Source organism: Gracilinanus agilis, chromosome 3, assembly GCF_016433145.1.
Source record: "Gracilinanus agilis isolate LMUSP501 chromosome 3, AgileGrace, whole genome shotgun sequence".
NCBI classification, from domain to species: domain Eukaryota; kingdom Metazoa; phylum Chordata; class Mammalia; order Didelphimorphia; family Didelphidae; genus Gracilinanus; species Gracilinanus agilis.
In genome coordinates this window covers 623,391,804-623,412,377 of record NC_058132.1, presented here as the reverse complement: position 1 = coordinate 623,412,377, position 20,574 = coordinate 623,391,804, and the positions used below count along the sequence as shown (strand labels likewise).

Below are 20,574 nucleotides of genomic sequence, written 5' to 3'. Positions count from 1 at the left end.
GCCTTTGCTGGAAGTCATGGACATTCTGAATGGAATGCAGGGGGTAGGGAGGAGAGTGCTGGGCAACAGACAGACTGCTGACCTGTGAGAGGTTCAGAGCAGAAGTGCAATCTGCAGTCCCTTTTGACCTGGGATCTTGGAGAGTGGTGAAGTTTGAAAAGGCAGAAGACATCAATCCTGCAAGTCAACTCTGAGTAGGGAAGTGGCCTGTGATCTGGTGGACAGTTGGCAGATATCTCTCCCTACCTGGTTACTTTGGATCATCGGCTGTGGAGGAGTTGGTTCCTGGTATCATGAAAACATCTCTGGAACAGTTGTGAGACCCCAAATTCAAGCCCTCTTCTTCAGGTCCTTAGCCAAGCTGTCAAAAGCTGGCAGAAGGCTAAGGATCTTACCCCTTTTGACTCCAGTCCTGGGTAGTTAGTCATAGCTTCATCTAACACCCTTTCCAATCCCCTCATATTATAATTAAACTGTTTCCCTATGTGTTTTCTAGTACTTTAAAGTTCTCATTGCGTGTATTTAATACTCTGAAGTTATTCCAGGCTGGGTGGGGCAGGGTGACAGTCAGGCTTAACTGTCATTTCTGTCAACGGTCATTCCCCTTATAGCTAAACCTGGTTCCCTGGCTTGTAAAGTCTTACCCATTGTGCCTTCCTGTCTCCTATCCACCCCACTGAGCCCACATTTAATATTTAAGTCAACTCCCCTGGTTTTCCCCTTAATACCACTCCCAAGCTTCTTCCCCAACCCCTTCTCCTTCTGTTTCTATTTCTAGTTTTCTGTTTCTATCCTTTTTCTATAATTATAAGTTTTGAGTGAAAGGGTGTCTCTCAGCAAATTTGGGTAATGGGAGAAGGAGACTAAGAGATCGCTCCCAAAATGGAGTCCAAAAACTTAGCTGTCTCTATGGTTGAAGTCTTGATGATTGAGATGCAATGAATGGCTTTGACCAGGGAATCAGGGTTTCAGTTTCCAAAGAAAGATCCTCAGGAAGCCCTCAGGACTGGATCTGAGCTGGAATGTCCTCCTCCTCTCTCCTCCTATTCCTCTGCTGGAAGCCCTCCCCTTCTCTCCTCTCCTAGAGAAATACCCAGAATTCTCTCTGGTCTCAACTGTCACAAACTGTCAGCAACTATCTGCAACTCCTTCTCTGGCTCCTTTTGACTCATCCCCCTTGCACAAATCCCATCCTTACAAAAGGTAAAGGAAAAGATTGGGGAAATTGTGAAGGAGAGAGGGATTAAAGAAAGATCCTAAACCTTTATCTAAATATGTTGTTGATTATGAATCAGCTGCTATCTTGGAGCCTGGTTGGCCAGTTGTCTGGCTAGGCCAAAGGCCTAACCCCAAAGCTTAAAGGTTTCCTCAGTCCACTAATAGTTAGCCTTTATAGTTGATCTTCTGGCTGGTATTTATGCTGGTATTTTGGTGTTGATTTATAGATGTTATTCAATAATGATGTTGGATGCTGAATACACAGAATTCCCTCTCAGCAGCTTAGGTACTTAATCATAGCTATGAGACAATCCTGAGATGACCTTTCCTCCCCACCATTCTCCCTAGATTGAGAGGATGATGTACTGATCTTTTCTGCTTTTATAGTCCAGTCTCAACTGACTTTTGGTCTCATGCTAGCTCAAAATGCCCTCACTGCATTCCATGATCCAACCAAGCAACTGGCACTCATGCTTGGCCAACATGGCTTCCTGCAAAAGTCTTTACATGTAGAAGTAAAAGTACATAATGATATGGGAGGTCAAGAGAGGAAGTCAAGTCTTTCTATAAGAAAAGATATTTTTCTTGACTTGGCTCCTTTTGGAATTCTCAATTGTGGAACTAAAATCCTTTACCACTGGACTGTACTTCTCTGGCTTCAACTAATTTTTTTTTTCTATCAGCTTATTAATGGGTATGCCTACCAGGTATTCCTGCTCCTTTTAAGCAGTATCCTTTTTTGACTCAATGGAAGAAACTCACCTTTTTCATTCTCAAAGATATCACAGGGCACACTCCAGCTTTTTACCTATTAAATTTGAAATAAATCATATGATTGATTACTGGAGTGGTAGAAGAATACAACCCTTATATTTGTATTAATTATCCTTGACATTTTTACATTGGTGAAGCATTTGAAATATAAAAACAGTTTTCCATGTGGATATCCAGTATGCCAGCATTCTCATTAACCATAGCTCAATTTTATGTATCAATAACCTATAAATAAGCCATGAATGTAAAACTGAGTCAAATGTTTTACAATAATCAGTAAGGATGGTGTGTATGCAACTACCCTCCTGGTTAACCTCTGTATTTATTACCAAATTAATAATAAGTCACTCTACCCTCTAAGAGGTTCCTTGGAACACTTTGCTTTCCCTCATCAACCAACATCTTTTTGTTTAGTGTTTATAATTTTTTAAAAAATAATTTGATTCATGAATGTTTTAAATAAAAAAAGCATTGATAACAACTATTTCATATTATCTTTTTCTAAAGAATTTTGGTAGCCACTATTCCACAATTATTTCTTTTTTAATGTTCTGTGTACTATAACATACCCCAAGACTCAAATGTATGTGATTTATAAATTGATTTGCGAGTTGCCCAAAATTATAAAAATAACAACCCCATGCATACCTTCCTCACCTTTACAACTCCTGTCTCTGTTTTCCCCAATGTTTGCCACAAACCCATTCAACCTATCAGATCTGTCTCCATATTTTAATGACATTATATGACTTTTTCACTTCTTGTTTTTTTTCCTGCAGAGTTTGAAGGGGAGATATGTTTACCATTTTTACATATTGTGAGGGTGCCATTGGAATCTTTTAGCTATGAGCACTATATAACATTGTTCTAACATACAGATGCTTAAGGGCATCTTTTCCAGCTTTCCTTCCTTGTAGTTCCTTCTCACTTCTTTTTTGTACCTTTCTTGATTGTCCTCTAGAAGATACTCATTTTTAATCCTTTTAAGACAAATGAATTCCTTATTTCTCTGTCATTCAGAAACATTAATAAAAAATTAACATTGAAAATATGGGCCTTTGCTCTCATGGAAAGGTCAGGGTCATTAAAGGATATTCACATTTTCCAAAAGAATCCAGCCCATTCTTCAATCTTTCCCTCTCTCTCTCTCTCTCTCTCTCTCTCTCTCTCTCTCTCTCTCTCTCTCTCTCTCTCTCTCTCTCTCTTTCCTTTCCCATCTTTCTGATGATTATGGATTATATATCCAAAGTATTTGAGCTTTCAACTTCAGTATTTGCTCTTCCAATGTACTCAGAAGGAAAAACCAATTCTATTAGACCCATGAATCCATCAGTCATTAAACTATTTCAAATCCCCAAGTAAATAGAAATGAAATTGGCACCTTGTGATACCAATTGATCAATTAGTGTCTATTAATTTCAAAGAGAAAGTGATAAGTCTACCATAATCTTGGCAGGACAGTGAAGCAAGGTGAATGACAACAGTGACTTATTTTATAAAACAACTATTAATGCCCATATCATATTTCCACTGCTTTTTACATGTCATTGATCAAGACCTATTTCCATATTATTAATATTTGCAATTGATTGATCACTTAGAGTCTACATTCCCAATCATGTTCCCCTCAACCCATGTGGTCAAGCAGTTTGTTCTTTGTTTCTACTTCCACAGTTCTTACTCTGGATGTAAATAGCATTCTTTCTCAAAAGTCCCTCAGAATTGTCTCGATTATTGCGTTGCTGCTAGTAGAAAATTGCAATAGTACATGCAATTGTACCACAGTGTATCCTTCTCTGTTTTTAAGGTTCTCCTTTTTCTGTTCCTTTCATTCCACATCAACTCCTAGAGGTTGTCCAGTTCACATGGAATTCCTCCAGTTCATTATTCCTTATAGCACAATAGTATTCCATCACAAACAGATACCACAATTTCCTCAGCCATTCCCCAATCAAAGGGCATCCCCTCATTTTCCAATTTTTTGCCACCTCAAAGAGTGAGACTATACATATTTTTGTACAAGTCTTTTTCCTTATTATCTCTTTGGTGCATAACCCCATCAGTGATATGGCTGGATTAAAAGGCAGAAAGTCTTTTAAAGCCCTTTGAGCATAGTTCCAAATTGCCACCCAGAATGGTTGGAGCAATTCATAACTCTTGATGTACAATGTTTGAAGATGGGGTGATAATTCCTCATTTCGGCCATTAGCCAAAAGGATTCAAGATATTTGACTGAATAGTATTGTTTAGACAAAGGGTAAGTCTTGTCTTCCGGGCTCACAGACTTATTTTTCAATGCTTATATGACTTTCTCTCTCTGTTTTTACATATAGTTATATGCAAAAACAGATATAGATCATGTATACATACACATACACCCTGAGAACTTTCTGATACATAATCCTTTAAGTTGGAAAATTATAAGAACATCTCCTGCAGCCTCAACTGTCAAGTTTTCATGATTCCCAATCAGTTTCACAATGGGGAGCAGAGCAGAGCTAATGCCTCTAGCCTTGAATATGGTGTTTCACAATGAAGACTGAGAGGAAAATTTTTTTCTTTTCCTTTTTTTCTATTAATTTTATTTAAGCAACTAGTTGCTTTATCCTCAAAGTACGCCCCCTGCCAAACGATCATGTAGACATCATAAAGAGTCTGGAAAAAATTAATGGGATTCCATACTACCCATAGAATGCCAAAATGAAAATGAATGAAAGCTATAGTGATTTCTCCAAATTCCAAATGGAACCAAGAAAATAGGAATTTTTTTTCTCAAAAGGACCTATTGTATCTGGTTTTTAAAGGAAAAAATAGTTTTTTGAGTAGTGTTGGTGATCAGTTTTAGGACGTGTTTTTTTTTTCTCTATTACTCTTTGCATCATTTCCTATACTGTAATAAACATAAATTAAGGGATAAGAATCCTAGTTGGCACAGTGAATAGTGTTGGGCCTACAGACAGGAAGACTCATGTTACTGAGTTCAAATTTGGCCTCAGACACTTCCTAGGCTTGGGACACTCAAAAGTCATTTTTCACTCTTTGACTCAGTTTCCTCATCTGTAAAATGAGCTGGAGAAGGAACTGGCAAACCCCTTCCATATCTTTGCTAAGAAAACCCCAAATGAGATCACAAAAAGTGATAAGACCACAGAAAAAATGAGGGGACAGCATTCTCCTTAAGGCAGTTCTCCTAAACCACAAAGTCTGCATATCATTGAAGAGCAACAAGGTGATTTCATTTGGGGGTTAGCCTTAATAAGTATGTTTATTGCTTGTTGATTTGTAAGAGTGAAATTTCTGCATAGTCAGACAACTTTGAATGAAAAACATATTTCAAATGAACCTAGAATAGGACAATGGTAGCCTAGAATCTGGGAGGAGTTGGGAGATGTGGGAAGTATTGAAGGCTGTCAAAGTAGGAGGGAAAAAAAAAAACAATAGTACACAGAAGGCTGTTGTTCATCTTAATAGTTTATAAGGCTAAGTTATTGATGATTTTGTTGCTATTATCATGGGTTTTTTTTTTGTTGTCATTATTAATCACTGCCTTTAAGGTCATAGGTAACTTTTAAAAATTTATTAATTTATAATATTTCTCCATGGTTATAGGTTTCATGTTCTATCCCCCCCTCCTCCTACTCCTTCCCATAGTCCACACACAATTCCATTGGGTTTTACATGTTTCATTGATTAAAACCAATTTCCATATTATTGATATTTGCATTAGGGTTTTCACTTTGAATCAATATCCCTAATTATATCCCCATCCACCCATGTGATCAGTCAGTTATTTTTTTCCATGTTTCTACTTCCACAGTTCTTCCTCTGAAAGTGAATAGCATTCTTTCTTATAATTCCCTCAGAGTTGTCCTGGATCATTGCGTTTTTGCTAGTAGAGAAGTTCGTTACATTCAATTTTACCACAGTGTATCCGTCTCTGTGTAGAATTTTCTGCTGGTTCTGCTCCTTTCACTCTGTATCAATTCCTGGAGATCATTCCAGGTTACATGGACTTCCTCCAGTTTATTATTCCTTTGAGCACAATAGTATTCCCTTGCCAACAGATACCGCAGTTTGTTTAGCCATTCCCCAGTTGAAGGGCATATCTTCATTTTCCAGTTTTTTTCCCACATAGGTAATTTTTTATAAGAATTTAGATTTAGGAAATAGCTTCCATACCAAACACACAAGCACACACATGTAACATGTCATTTCCCCAAGTACTACATTTAAAGGATGCTGACAGAACCAGTAAGTTATTAATTAAATTAAATTAGTTAAAAATTCAGAAGCTACCAAATTATAGAATGGAGTGACTTTCTCACTTCATCATTCTTGTTCTTATTCCTCCTTTAATATCAGAACCCTTACTTATTTCCTCCAGGTGCCATTCAATTATTTCTATCCCTATTCCACCCATAGCAGTTTCCCAAACTTCTTTCTTTAACTGACGGCTTCATATCCATTTCCTTGAGTACTATTTTTAAGATTTTGCTTCAGGTGAAAAATTCCTACTTATAACTACATCCTTGAAGATGCTTTATATAAGTATGTCACAATTCCAAGAATGCAGAAGGAGGCATTCTCTTCCTTCTGTTGGTAAAGGGACCCACATCTGAATTTATGTCTACTTGTAACTTTCTCCTTTGCTCCTTCTTGTTCTTTTGGAGGACTAGTGCCTCTGTGAGAGGAGAAAGATACAGGGAAAAGAAGGTGGGAAAATCAATCTTGTCACACTTTAGCTGAAGTTTCCAAACATCTGTGGTTTATCTAATCTAAGCCTTCAGAGATTTAAAGAATTCATAACCAAACCCTGACATATGTACAAATATATGCTAGCTTTAATTAGATGCTATGTTTCTGTGAGCTTTACATTCAGTAAGACAATATTTTTTATTCTTTATTTTTCTAATTAGGATCAAGTGTTTTTGAAATCTACATTTCTAACTAATTGGTGTTGATGTTGGAGCATTTGATTTTGATTACACTGTAATCTGTGGCAAAGGAAGAGACATATTTTGACTCAAATAAATAATACAACAAAGGAATATAAATTAATATGTTCTATTTTCCTAGTTTATAATGTCACTGAACTTGAAAATATATTAAAGGTTTATAATTATTCTTATCTGGCATCCTCACTTGCAGACCTATATGGCTGGTCCTTAAGCTTTGAGACGCAGGAGTTTTAAAAATATATATTCATACGGAAGTGTTTCAGCACATTTTGTCATTTTGCCTTGTTCACTGGATTTTTCACTTTGATCACTGGATTTTCAGCCATTTCCTATAGCCTTAGGGTGATAAATATATGTGCTACTTAGTGACCCTTGGCCTTCCTTCCTTTTCTGAATTGATAAATAAGCTACAATTAAAAAAGGAAAGCAAATATCCACCATAGGTAATCAAAGAAGAATGCTGTAAAGATTTTTGCATACCAAATACTCACAAAGGGATTACTATCTTTTATATTCAATCTATTTTTTTTTCCAGATCCACCATGGCAACCATCTATACTTGTCCATATTTCCATGTTAACAGAAACCATTCCCTTAACAATTTGGCTCTACCTGTCCATGGTATCCCTACAGGGCTAGAGTTCTTTCAAATAGCATTGAACAATCATAGAGCACTAAGTAATATAAAAGCATATGTAAAGGAAGTGTAGGGCTCTTTGTCTATCCATTAAGCAATTGAATATTCCTTCTTGACATCTCACTGACAAAGGTTTTGTTTGGCCTCTAGGTCATAGGATGCTGGGAGAAGCCTCCACTTTCAACTGATATACCTCCCCAGCTAGTCATGCTTATTGCAGTGTTAGAAATCATTATCCTTTTAAGGAGAGACATGACAACCTAAAGGAGATCCAGTTGTATTGAATGACAATAGCATTGCAAATGGACAAAAACCATTTGGCCCTTTGGATTATGAACTCAGAACTGTTTTTTCTCCTCTTTTTGTATTCTTAGCACTTTGTGCAGTATCTGGTACCTTAATAAATGTGTATTGTCTGATGTAGCTGATTTGTTCTGACTCCACTTTGTAGGGCTTGATGGCTTCAACTTTTATTTTTCTTAATTTAGTTTTCATAATTTCTAAAATGATTATGAAAATTATTTTTTCTCTGCAAAGAATGATTTTGCTATTTCAAAAAATGCTTTAAAAAGAAATTAATAAATGTTGGACAGGAAAATAATAAATGTTGGAGAAGATGTGGCAAAATTGGGACATTAATACATTGCTGGTAGAGATGTGAATTGATCCAACCACTCTGGAAGGCAATTTGGAACTATGCCCAAAGGGTTTTAAATGACTGCCTGTTCTTTGACCCAGCCATACCACTGCTGGGTCTGTACCCCAAAGAAATAATAAGGAAAAATACTTGTACAAAAATATTTATAGCCTCACTTTTTGTGGTGGCAAAAAATTAGAAAATGAGGGGATGCCCTGAAATTGGGGAATGACTGAACAAATTGTGGTATCTGTTGGTGATGGAATACTATTGTGAGGAATTCCATGTGTAATAGCAAAATCTGATAACAAAATGGAGATCAAGATGAGTGACAACCAACAGTTCTGGGACTTGGAATCCTACACAGATGCCATGAGCCAAGGGCAAAAGATAGTTTCTACCAGCACTATAAAAGGGCAGGGGCTAATCCAATCTCTCTATCAGTTGTGAGAACTGGACCCCAGGGTGGCGGGTGGGTAGGCCAATAACCTGCTCAGTTACCTATATCCTGTTGCATTGATTACTAATCCTTCAACTTTGAATAGAGTTGTGAGATATATACCAACTACCTGTTTACCAAGAAGAATAACATTAAACCTCGCTATATCTGGTCAGAGCCAAGGTACCTGGCCTGACCAGGCCCAGAGGGGAAAGGAACCTCTCCAGCCAACTAACACCACTTAAATATTAATTGATCATCCAACTTTCCCATCTTTCTTCTAGCATAGATTCCCCACACCTTCTTCCTCAACCTTAACCCTTTCCCTGAGTTCATTACAATTAAATTCTTAAACCTTATCCAGGTGAAGGCTGTTATTACCCTAAACATCAGTCTAAGAGTCTTACATAAGTAAGGGGAAAGGGAATACTTTCAGCTAAGTCACAGTCACAGCATTATCCATATGCTATCAGTACTTATCCTCATCTTTAACATCTTTACATTAACGCAACCATAAGTCAAGTAGCCAGAGAGGCTGCGTGATTTAGATCATAGCTCCTCACTCAATCACTTTGGCTTGAGCACTGTAGGTAGGATCTGGTGCTCAGCTGAGCTACAAATATTTGTGAGACCTGGTGATCACTAACACACCTTGGTGGCCATTCAGGCATCCCATCCTTACTCAGCTTAGGTCCTTATACTCCTGAGGAACTTGGGCCATCTCTCTATCAGGCCCTAATCCAGAAGCACCAGTACAACCATAACACATGTGAACTAGAATTACCTCCAGGAACTGATGCAGAGCAAAAAGAACAGAACCAGGAGAACATTATATACAGAAACTGATATGCTGTGGTACAAGCAAATGTAATGGACTTCTCTACTAGCAGCAATGCAATGATACAGGACAATAATTCTGAGGGACTTATGAGAAAGAACACTACCCAGGTCCAGAAAAAGAATTGTGGGAGTAGAAACACAGAAGAAAAAAAATTTCCTTGATCACATAGTTTAATAGCGATATGATCAGGGATATAGACTCTAAATGATCACTCTATTGCAAATATTAACAATATGGAGATAGGTATTGATCAATGATACATGAAAAACCCAGTTGAATTGTTTTTTGGCTACAGGAGGATGAAGAGAGGAGGGGAGGGAAAGAATACAAATCATGTAACCATGGGAAAATATTATAAATTCTAAAAAAATTCCAAAATATAAAAAATTCTAATTAAGTTTTTTAAATATTTAATTACTATTTTTTCTATATGAATTACAATATTTAATTTACATTTTGAACTATGATACTATACTGATATTTTCAGAAATCAATGAAATATTTTTTTCACTAATGAAATAAGCAATAGGACTAAAAATAACTAAGATAAAATTAATACATGAATGATAAGTATAACCTTTGGACAAGCACTGAGACTTGGGGTTTATTTGACCAAGGCTTAGCATGGGAGAAGTCCCAAGTAATCATCTTTTTGATTCATACCTTTACCCAACATCTTCACAAAAGGAAGAAAAAGGTTTTCAGGATCCATGCAAACACTTAGGAAAATAAGTCACTGAACACAGAGCAGGCCAAAAAAGGGCATAGACATGAGTGGTATAAACACTTAATACTATGCTGAAGCTATTTCCCAGAAAATTATAAGACCCTCCAGACTTATAGTAGTAATACACTTCTCTCAGCACATATGTGTGTTCAGGCACTCATGTATATGCACTCACATGCACACACACACACACACACACACACACACAAATCACTTGGGATCTCATCCAATTCAATCCATAAAGAGTTCACCTTCACTTTCCTGGACCTGCATAGTTTGCATCACTTATATCATCAGTGAAGAGTATTTCCCATGTTTGCTAATCATTATTCTACCCTTTTTTGTTCCTGGGTTCTGGTTACACTTATTCCAGGTTCCCCTATACTTAGACCTCTTTGTCTGCTGATGATTCCCTGAAGTACATGGTACCTAGACACCAGATGTCCCCAGATTACATAGCATGGTTACCCAAGAATCCTCTTAGGGTATGAAATCTAAGTGTATATGTCTAACTGCTCCTTTTTTATCCCCTTCAGATTCATCTTTCTCTTTGTTTTCCTATGTCTCCACTATCCCTTTTTGAGACCAACCTTCAGGGTATAGTATGGAGTATGAATTAGACAATCAATGAAGTATAAATAGGGAATAGACTTGACTGGAGGAGAATCTATACCTTTTCAAAAGCCTTACATTTCCAAGAGAATTTCACAGCTAATTAAAGAGATATCAACAATGTTGGGACAAAACCCTGCTCATTGGAAGGATTTATAACATATAAGAGGTTAAGTCGTTATTACTAAAATGACATCCCCTCTACTGTGAGTCCAGTGATGACAAAGCTAATTCATCCAATGAATGCCAAATAAAGTTTTTTTTTAAATAGCTGAATTTTATGCATTTGGAGGAGAACTTAGAGACCATCTAGTCCAATACCTTATATTTTTTTAGAAAAGGCAGTGAGGACCAAGAAAACAGTTATTTGGTGGAGCAGGAAACCAGATAACTCAGCCTTTAAAGCAATATTTTTGGTAGCATCATAGATTTAAAACTGAAAAGAATCTTAGGGGTCATCTATTAATATGGTAAAAAATTTGAATAATTGAGATTAAGCCTCTCATTTTAGAAATGAGGCAACTGAGGACCATGCAAGTTAAGAGACTTGACTGATGTATTATAGCCAGGAAGTATCTCAGGCAAGATTCTAATGTGGGCAATCTTGATTGCAAATCCAGCTCTATATCAAAGAAATATCTTGTGGTATCTCCATTTATAAGCTAGGAAATTAAAGTCAGTAGATTGCATAGAGAAGTGAAGCTATATCCCCTGATATTCCAGATGGACTATTGGGGTTAGAGTCAGGAAGAATTCAGTTCCAATACTTCATCCTAAACTTATAAGCTACAAGATGCAACATAAGACACTTAATGTCTTGACCTCAGTTTCTTCATCTTTAAAATTGGAATAATAATGGCATCTGCCTCATGTAATTGTTGAGAAGATCAAGTGAGATCATTTATATAAAGTGTTTCTCAAAACTTAATCTTTATGTAAGTACTATCTATTAATAGTAGTGTGGACTGTAACATAGCTGGAATCTCCATTCAAGTCCTCTGTTTCCAAAGCCTATTTGAGGTCCATGTTTTAAGTGAATATCCTATATATGTCCACATTCTCTTAGAGACAGCATCATGAACTGGAAAAAAAAATTATTACATAGATTGTCCTGGTCCTACTCATTTCATTTTGTATCATTCATATAGGTATTCTCAGGTTTTGTTGAAGCCAACCCCATCATATCTTAAAGAATAATAGTTTCCTTTCTTGGATGCCATCCTTTGTCCCACCATTTCTTAATTGACATATATTCACTTATTTTCTAATTCTTGACCTGCATACACAAAAATAGAACTACTATAAATATTTTTGTAAATATACAGAATTTACCTCTTTCATTTCTTTGTGGGTATCAGGCAAGTATTGATCTTGTGAGTCAAAAGGTATACAGTTTAAGAGCTCTGGGAGCATAGGTTCCAAATTATTTTTAGAATGGCTAAATCAATTTGCAACTTCGCCAACCATCCTTCCTTTTAGGCCCTCCTTCTATCAAAGGAAAAGGCCAGAGTCTGTGAGGAATTAACTACTCTCTCTACTAACATGGTTGTAATTACAACTGGAAACCTTCCTCTGTGGCATTCACCTACCAACTCTCCCTTTTTCCTCAACTGTTTTAGGCTGAAGTAAAAACAAAAACAAAAACAAAAACTCATTATGTCTCTATTCCTTAGCCATAATGTGGTAGTCTTTCTATTATACCACATGGCTTCACTTTTGATTTCAAACTAAATTCCTTGTATAGACATTTGGTAAATGATAAGCCATAAAGAAGAGCTCTCTTGAAGATTACCCTTCATTCAAATGCAGGTACTTTTTATGTGAATCACCAGACTCCCTTCCTAGATGTGACAAGTTCAGAGTGGAAAGAGCAAGTCCAGGTGTATGAAAAGGAACTTTCCACTGACTGACCTCCATTTGCATTGAAAATTCAATTCATCAAATATTTATTAAGCAGCTACTTGATACAAGACACAGTGCTATATGCTGGGAATACAAAGATAAAACAAACAGCAATCCCTGAAATTAAAGAACTTAAATTCTACTGGGGCTGAGGTTTGGGTGAGATATAGCATTTAAATAGATAAATGGAATTTGAGAAGAAAGAAAATACCGACAACCAAGGTAACCAGCAATAACTTCCTCTAGGGCAGGGGTCAGCAATGTATGGCTCTCAAGGCATATCTGGCTCTTTTGAGGGCCAGATATGGCTCTTTCTGCAGGAGCCATAAAGTCATTTTTTTTTCAGGCACTGTTGCAGGAGTGACACTGTGAGCACTGTACGGCTCTCATGAAATAACATTTTAAAAAATGTGGCATTTATGGCTCTCACTGCCAAAAAGGTTGCTGACCCCTGCTCTAGGAGATCACATGTTAGTTGCACCTTTAAGAAAATTAAGTATTCTAAGAATCAGGGGGGCAAAAATGTTACAGGTACAGGAGACAGTTTTTATTTAAACCCTTACATTCCATCTTAGAATCAATTATTTGTATTGGTTCTAAGGCAGGAGAATTTTAAGGGCTAGGCTAGGCGTGAAGTGGCTTGCCCAGGGTCCCACAGCTATGAAGTGTCTGAGGCCAGATTTGAACCTAGGACCTCCCACCTCTAGACCTGGCTCTCAATCCACTGAGCCACCCATCTGCCCTCACTGGGGGCAACTTCTATAAAGACAAATTTGAGGAATGGAATTCCAAGTTCATGGAACAGCTAGTCTCTCTATAAAACTACAAAAGCAATTACATAAAAATGAACCATGTTCTAAAATATGCCAGGAATGATAGGCTGTAGGCTGACTATTAACAGTAGTTTTAAATCCTGAATTGAAGAACTTATATGGTGGATGTATGGTCTAGTGCTGAAAAGGAGCTTATGTCAGTCTATTGGAATACATGATTCTTCTTAGAGAGCTGTCTAAATGTATCCACTCCATTAATAAACTCATCCAAATGAGCAAAGATGGACTTGTGGTTGTCAGAGCGGACACAAAAAAATGTTTGTGTGTGTGTGTGTGTGTGTGTGTGTCTGTCTGTCTGTCTGTCTGTCTGTTAAAAAAAAGAATTTCTCCAGAAGAAGCAATCAAATGTGAAAAAAATTCACCAACTCTGGAAGTGTTTATAGATCATTTGCCATGCTGCTGAGGTGTTAGAATACAGAAAAGATGAGCAGCTGCAGAGCCTGTTCCAGAGAACTGTCTGGGTCTTTGATGCCAAGTACAAAAGACCAGGCCATGGTGCCTATGATACATTTAAACATGCAGTCTCAGACCCTTCAATCCCAGGTGGACTGGATTTGAATGAAGATGAAAGACAAATACTGATTGATAACATAAATGGGCGCTTGACACTATAAGCTGTCAAAATCCAAGTTGTGTTGAAGTGACTTGTTATAATTATGAGGATATTGATGCTGTAAAAGAAGCTCTTAAAGCAGGTTTGAATTGCTCCACAGAAAACGTGCCTATAAAGATTAACCTGAAATCTGATAACTTCAACAATCTTAAACAGAACAGAAGGCCTGTCTGTCCTCAATCAGGCTATGACTATCATCAAAGAAAAGACTTAGAAGAGGGTTGTCTTCTACGTTCAAATGGAGCCCAAAGATGTCAATGACACATGGGAAACGGATCTTGCAAAACAACTGGAGAGGCTTGAATGGGAAAATGCTGAGGTGGAAGGATAGGATGATTCTGAAGAAATGGAAGCCAATGCTGAAGATTACCTTTTTTGGGTAAAGGAGTAGGATTGGAGAAACACAGACCAACCCTTTCTAGCTTATATATGTAGACATAAAAATGTTTTCCAGTATTAAAAGCTTCAAATCTGAAAATTTCATATTTAAAATATTTTAAAATTTCAGCAAGCCAGCATGTGAAATACCCTCCTAACATCCTAACATTATTCATGGTTTCAACTTGGTAAGAGTGCCAAAGAAAGATGGATACCTATTAAGGGTGAACTTCTAGAATATGATTCCATTTAAATTAGGTGAACATTCAGTGAACTATACAGAATTTGTTTCCATAAATTGGTTTATTTAATCTCAGATTCCTTTATTCAACCATAGAATATGGAAATGGAAAATAGACTTCACCTCATACCCACACAAAATAATTCTCATATTAATACATAGACTAATTCTATAGTTTCCAGATAATTTAAAATATCACTCTTTTTATCTAATCAGAAGTACAATAAAGGCAGAAAAATAAAAACGAAATTATTTCAGTAATGACAAATTTCTATACTTGAAATATATTTCTTCTTCTTTTCTTCTTCTTTTGCTTTATTTATATGAAATTTTAAGATTTGCAAAGATCATCTCATTTTATCCTCACTACAATTCTGGGAAACAGGTGTCCTTTTTATCTTCATTTTGTAGACGAAGAAACTAAGGCACCCAGTTGTTAAGTAAATTCTCCAGTATTACATAGCAAGAGTCTGAGGTGGGATCTGAACTTCAATCTTCCTGCATCCAAGTTCAGCATTTGACTTATTGAGTCCCCTAGCTACCTATGGCTAAAGGATATTAATTCTAAACTTTAGAACTTGATTTGTGCAATCAAAGTCTCTACTCCATCAAAATGAATTATGTTTGTTTTGAAATCTTTGATTATAATTAATAGAATTTCCTCCTTGGCTTATTGAGGTTTTAGTAAAGATAGGGTTCTTTTCAAGGGCTCTGGTTCCCCAAACACACAAATAAACAACCACAAAACTGTAAAATAAAACAAAGATGAAAACAAACTTCTTTATCGAAATGATTTCCTTATCAAGCCATTAGAGGAGATCCAATATTGCTGCAAATATTTTAAATTGCTTATTGAAATGGAAACTCATTACTAAATGGAGCCAAATGGAGGGTAGATAGTTGCTCTCATTTATACTCCATAGAAACCCAGCAATAGAAAGGGAATTTCCCCATTAAGTCTAGTTGATTGTTAAACCATTGTTATTAGTTTTGAGAGATGATCAATGGTAAGAGCACCTTAATGCTTCCATATTAGGAGCACAGGAACAATATCTCCAGCATTTAGCACAGGGCCTGGAATATAGAGGGAACTTATTAAATACTTATTTACATGACAAGTAAATGACAATTAAAGTTAGCCTGGAGATGTGTTCCATTCTTTCTTAAAGTCAATTGACCTTATTCTATTTTATTTTATTTTCTCAGTAGGGTATATGGGAGTGGGGGAGGGCAAGGAGGGAAATGAGACCAAATATAGTCATTAAAACAGATAATTAACTTATATGGAAAGAAATACAGACACACATAAATATGAATGCCTAGAAGTATGTACACACAGGAACCTATAAAAACATCCATACCCAGAACCTCCCAACTCCAGGTCTGGCATTATATACATGTATATAAATATGTACATACACATATATACTTGTTCAATATTGACTCTGAGCAGAGCACTATACTAGGCACCAAGAAAGATATGAACTATAGATAAGACAGGCTCCTATGGCTTTGAACTTTGTAGTCTGGTATAGGATAAGAGATGAATGCAAAAAACTAAATCAACAGTATTTCTACAGTAGAGATCTACAAAACCAATTTTAGTGAGTCTAAGAGAGGAGGTCATTCCTGATAAGAGGAACCAAGGAGGACTTGTAGAAGAAGGTCTGGAGTTTCAAGGACAGACAGTATTTCAGGAGACAAGGCAGAAGGACATTCTAAGAAAATTTAAAAGAAGAGTAAAGACAGTATCAGAAATGTTGTGATCATGTCTGAGGGACAGAAATTAGTTCAATTCATCTGGCTTAGATGGAGTGAAGGGAAGAAGTAGAAGATAAACCTGAATAAGTCTAAAATAAAGATCATAATAATGGTAGCAAGGCAACTAGGTGATGCAGTGGATTCAGTACAGGGTTTGGAGACAGGAAGATTCATCTTTCTGAGTACAAAACTGACCTGAGATACTTACAAGCTGTGTGACCCTGAGTAAGTCACTTAACTACATCTACCATATTTTCCCCATTTATAAAGTGAGCTGGAGAAGAAGTAGCAAACCACATAGTATCCTCAAGAGAAAATCCTGAATGGGGTCAGAAAGAATCAGACCTGACAGAAAAATGACTGAACAACAACAAACTACTAAATGATTTGAATTTGAATTGAATTATTCCAAGCAAAAGAAAAGCACGGCTTGATTCCTGCATGGATGAATTTCCATCCTTTAGAATTTTATCTTTTCAACACAATGAAGTATTAGCTCTTTTAGAATAGATGCTATTACTTACTCACTTTTTACTAGTCTTTTTTTTTTCTATTTTAAATAAAGAATGTTTTGAAAATATCTTGCTAGCAGAACAGCTAGTTACTACAATGGTTAGAGAGACAGACCTGGAGTGGAGAGGTCCTGGGTTCATATCTGGTCTCAGACAATTCCTAGCTATATGACCTTGGCCAAATCATTTAGCTCCATCTGCCTAGCTCTTGCCCTTCTGCCTTAGAGTTGTTACTAAGACATAAAGTAAGGATTAGAAAAAAGAAAATGAATATAACTTGCTAGCATCATTAATGATGACCTTAATGGTAGAATTATAATGAAATCAGTAATTAAAGTTAACTTCTAAAATCTTCCCTATATAACAGAGTCTTCAAGAATAGTTGTGAATAAAACGGAAAGAGTGTGCTATTTTTTTTAGATACTTGCTTGAATGAACCTTTGAATTCCCACCTTGGTGCTTTCCCCATTGCTACTTCTTAAAGCAGTGATGGCGAACCTTTTAGTGACCACATCCAGTGTCCCCCAAGATGAAGTACCCCCCCACCCACCCTGTGTTCAGGGGGAGGGGCCAGGCTTTCCCAGCTGGCTCACACAGGGGGAAGCCACCTCCTGCCTCCACATGGACCAAAAGCTACATCCAACTACACCATGGGCAGAGCAAGGGGGCTGCTGTTGGGATTCACTCAGACAAAGATGAGTAGGGTCAGGAAAGTGGGGGATTGCAACTCCTTATTACAAGTTGGTGTGCATGTCCTTGTTGAATCCAATTCAAATATAGTTCCATCTGGCCTCTGCTTAGCTCTGTTGCAGAGATGCAGCCCAGGACACAACCAGCATGCTGGGAATGGGGTTGCCTATTGGGCTGCAACCCACATTGGGGTGGGAACATGGGACACAGGTAGTGTAGTTAGTTTTGGGGGGGATGAGGTCCCACTCTCCTAGACTAGTTGCTGACAGGAAAGGAAGGGAAAAAAAGTGATAATCTTTTAGGGGTGGGCCTGGGCCTGATGGCAGGAAAGTAGTGCCCCCCCCCCAGGCCCCATCCCACCTGTAGTCCCTAGTCCCAAAGGAAGAAAGGAGAGAACACTCAGTGAGTAAGCACAGAGGGGCAGGGAGGCATGATGGAGAAGGGGAAGGGAGCAGCTCTACTGGAGTCCCTCTGCCTTTCTAGTAAATAAATCTGCCTGGGATGGCCCCCTGTGCCCACAGAATGATCTCTGAATGCCATCTTTGGCACTTATGCCATAAGTTCACCATCACAGTCATAGTGTCTCTGGAAACCACTTCAATAATCCATCCTGCTTGTAAAAAGAAAAGGAAGGAAAAGAGGGAGAAGAATAGTCAAATGCTATAGCTCTGAGTACAGGAAACCTAAGTATTTCCCAAATCCATGACAATCTACTCTCATGTGAGCTTTGCTTCCTTTGTTTTTCATTTATTTGATGAATCACTAACGTAGACACTAAAACAGCTGCTCAGCTATGTGGTGTTTCATCCAGAAAAACACATTTCATTAATAAATATCTTCTGCCTACCTGCCTTGGACATGACCTTTGTGTCTCGATTATCATAACAATGAATTACTTTTATCTCTGTGTATTTGCAAACACTCCCTAGGGATCAATAAAGCAGCATATAGCATAATGGGGTCATCTGTTCAATCATAATTATTTGTAGCAGAGTCATGACCAGCTCTGGTAAAGAGAACAAAAGTCCATAAATATTTAGGGGAAGGAGGAGGGGTTGGACTTAGAGGTTTTCACGTTGTTTCTTTTCCTGTTTGGGGTTCACGATGAATTCATGTTAGTTTTACCAATTCAAACAAGAAAGGGAAAAAAATGACAACAATAAAGGGGAGTCCATTTCCCATCTTTATAGCTCTGCCAATATGGTATTTATTTTCTTATTTTTCCCAACTTCTTTCCTTTCCTTACACTTTCATTCACTAAGGCTAAAATCTTTATCAACCATTTAGTACCTACCCTTCTTGTAGATTTGTCACCCATGACAATGGACAGAAGTTTCTTAGAGGTTATATATCCAAAAGCCCCAAGCGATGTGCCTTCTTCACATCTTTTTCAATTCTATAGCAACTTTCCTTCTTGAAGGTTTCTGTTATCTGCTGATTGGCTTTCTTACCACCTGGCATATCCAGATTGATAAACTACAGGGAACACATGCCAATATGCCATGGACCTGTGATTTTCTTTGTATGGGTCCTTCCTTCATCAAGGCAAATAAAACAACTCACATTTATATAATGCTTTATGGTTAATAAAGCATTTTACAAAGAGTAAAATGCATCTCTACATCTCATCCTCAAAAAATAAACTACGTTTGATAGTTGATAGACTTAAGATTTAGGTCTTATTATTTTCCACATTTTCCACATAAGGAAACTGAGGCACATAAATGTTAAGTATCTTGTCTGAATCCTTATCTACTGTTTTCTCTCTTACCTCTGATAGAAATAAATTAAAACAAATTGAACTTGCATTATAAACCAGCTTTGAATCCAGCACCCGTGTATGAAAAGCAATGACCCCAAACCAACAAAGGCCTGATAAAGAACCCATTAGAGAAAAAAATCAAAACAAAATAAACAAACAAAAAAACATGGATAGCTCTAGAGAAAACTATGCCTTCAAAGGTTGCTATAACTAAGCCCTTTTGACCTTCAGATAAACTAGTTCTAGCTCAGTATTTCCAGTCCACATTATCTCATCATGGAGGCTTTTGACTCTGGAGCTAAACAGAGTTATTCAGATGACAAGAGCAAAGAAGATCCAATGGAGCTTCTGGAATTCAAAATTAATTTTAAAATATAGGCATTTATCATTGTCTTCTATAGATTAGAACACCAGTTTTTTCTATCATTGTAACAGAATAACTTTTGTTCAATGGAAATAGGGTGAAGATCCACAAATGACTGAAATTTGCTATTCTATAGATGATTTGGAGTACTCTATTATTCTTCAAGTTGCTGCCATCATAATGTTAACACTATAAAGCAACTGATATCACCTTTATTTCCCCTACTTTTCCATTAGAACAATGTAAGTACAGTTTGGAAATTGAAAGGGAACACTATATCAAAATCTCATTCTATTTTGCTTTGTATTGCTTTAGATACTACACAATTTTAACACTTGGATACAATGAAATGGGATGAGCTTTCTTTTCAGTGTGATATTTTCTGTTCATTCTGGAACAGAATTAACTAGCAACACAGATCATCTCCAAAGTGGTCCACCTGTTACTTTGAAATTTCAATTTCAATAATGGTCTCTGTAAAGAAGGTTTTATTTGCTAGATCTGGCAAATGTATTTACTGTGCATTATAAAAAAAGAAAGGCTAAGGCAATAATTTTCAGCCTCTAAATTACCTTATAGGTAGTGATGGATCTTTGCCAAATCTAAAGCTGAAAGAGTCATAAGAGAAGAGCAGGAAAGGAAGGAAAGGGGAGAAAAGTGAGGAAGGAAGGAAGG

General features: G+C 37.0%; 1 protein-coding gene and 1 pseudogene across 1 annotated transcript in view; one reads left to right on the top strand and one right to left on the bottom strand.

The window, feature by feature from the left end:
- The window catches only part of NYAP2 (neuronal tyrosine-phosphorylated phosphoinositide-3-kinase adaptor 2), a 336,968-nt gene that overhangs the window by 248,092 nt on the left and 68,302 nt on the right, over positions 1-20,574 (bottom strand). The gene's annotated exons all lie outside the window — the stretch shown is intronic.
- On the top strand, positions 12,931-14,582 carry LOC123239204 (annotated as a pseudogene).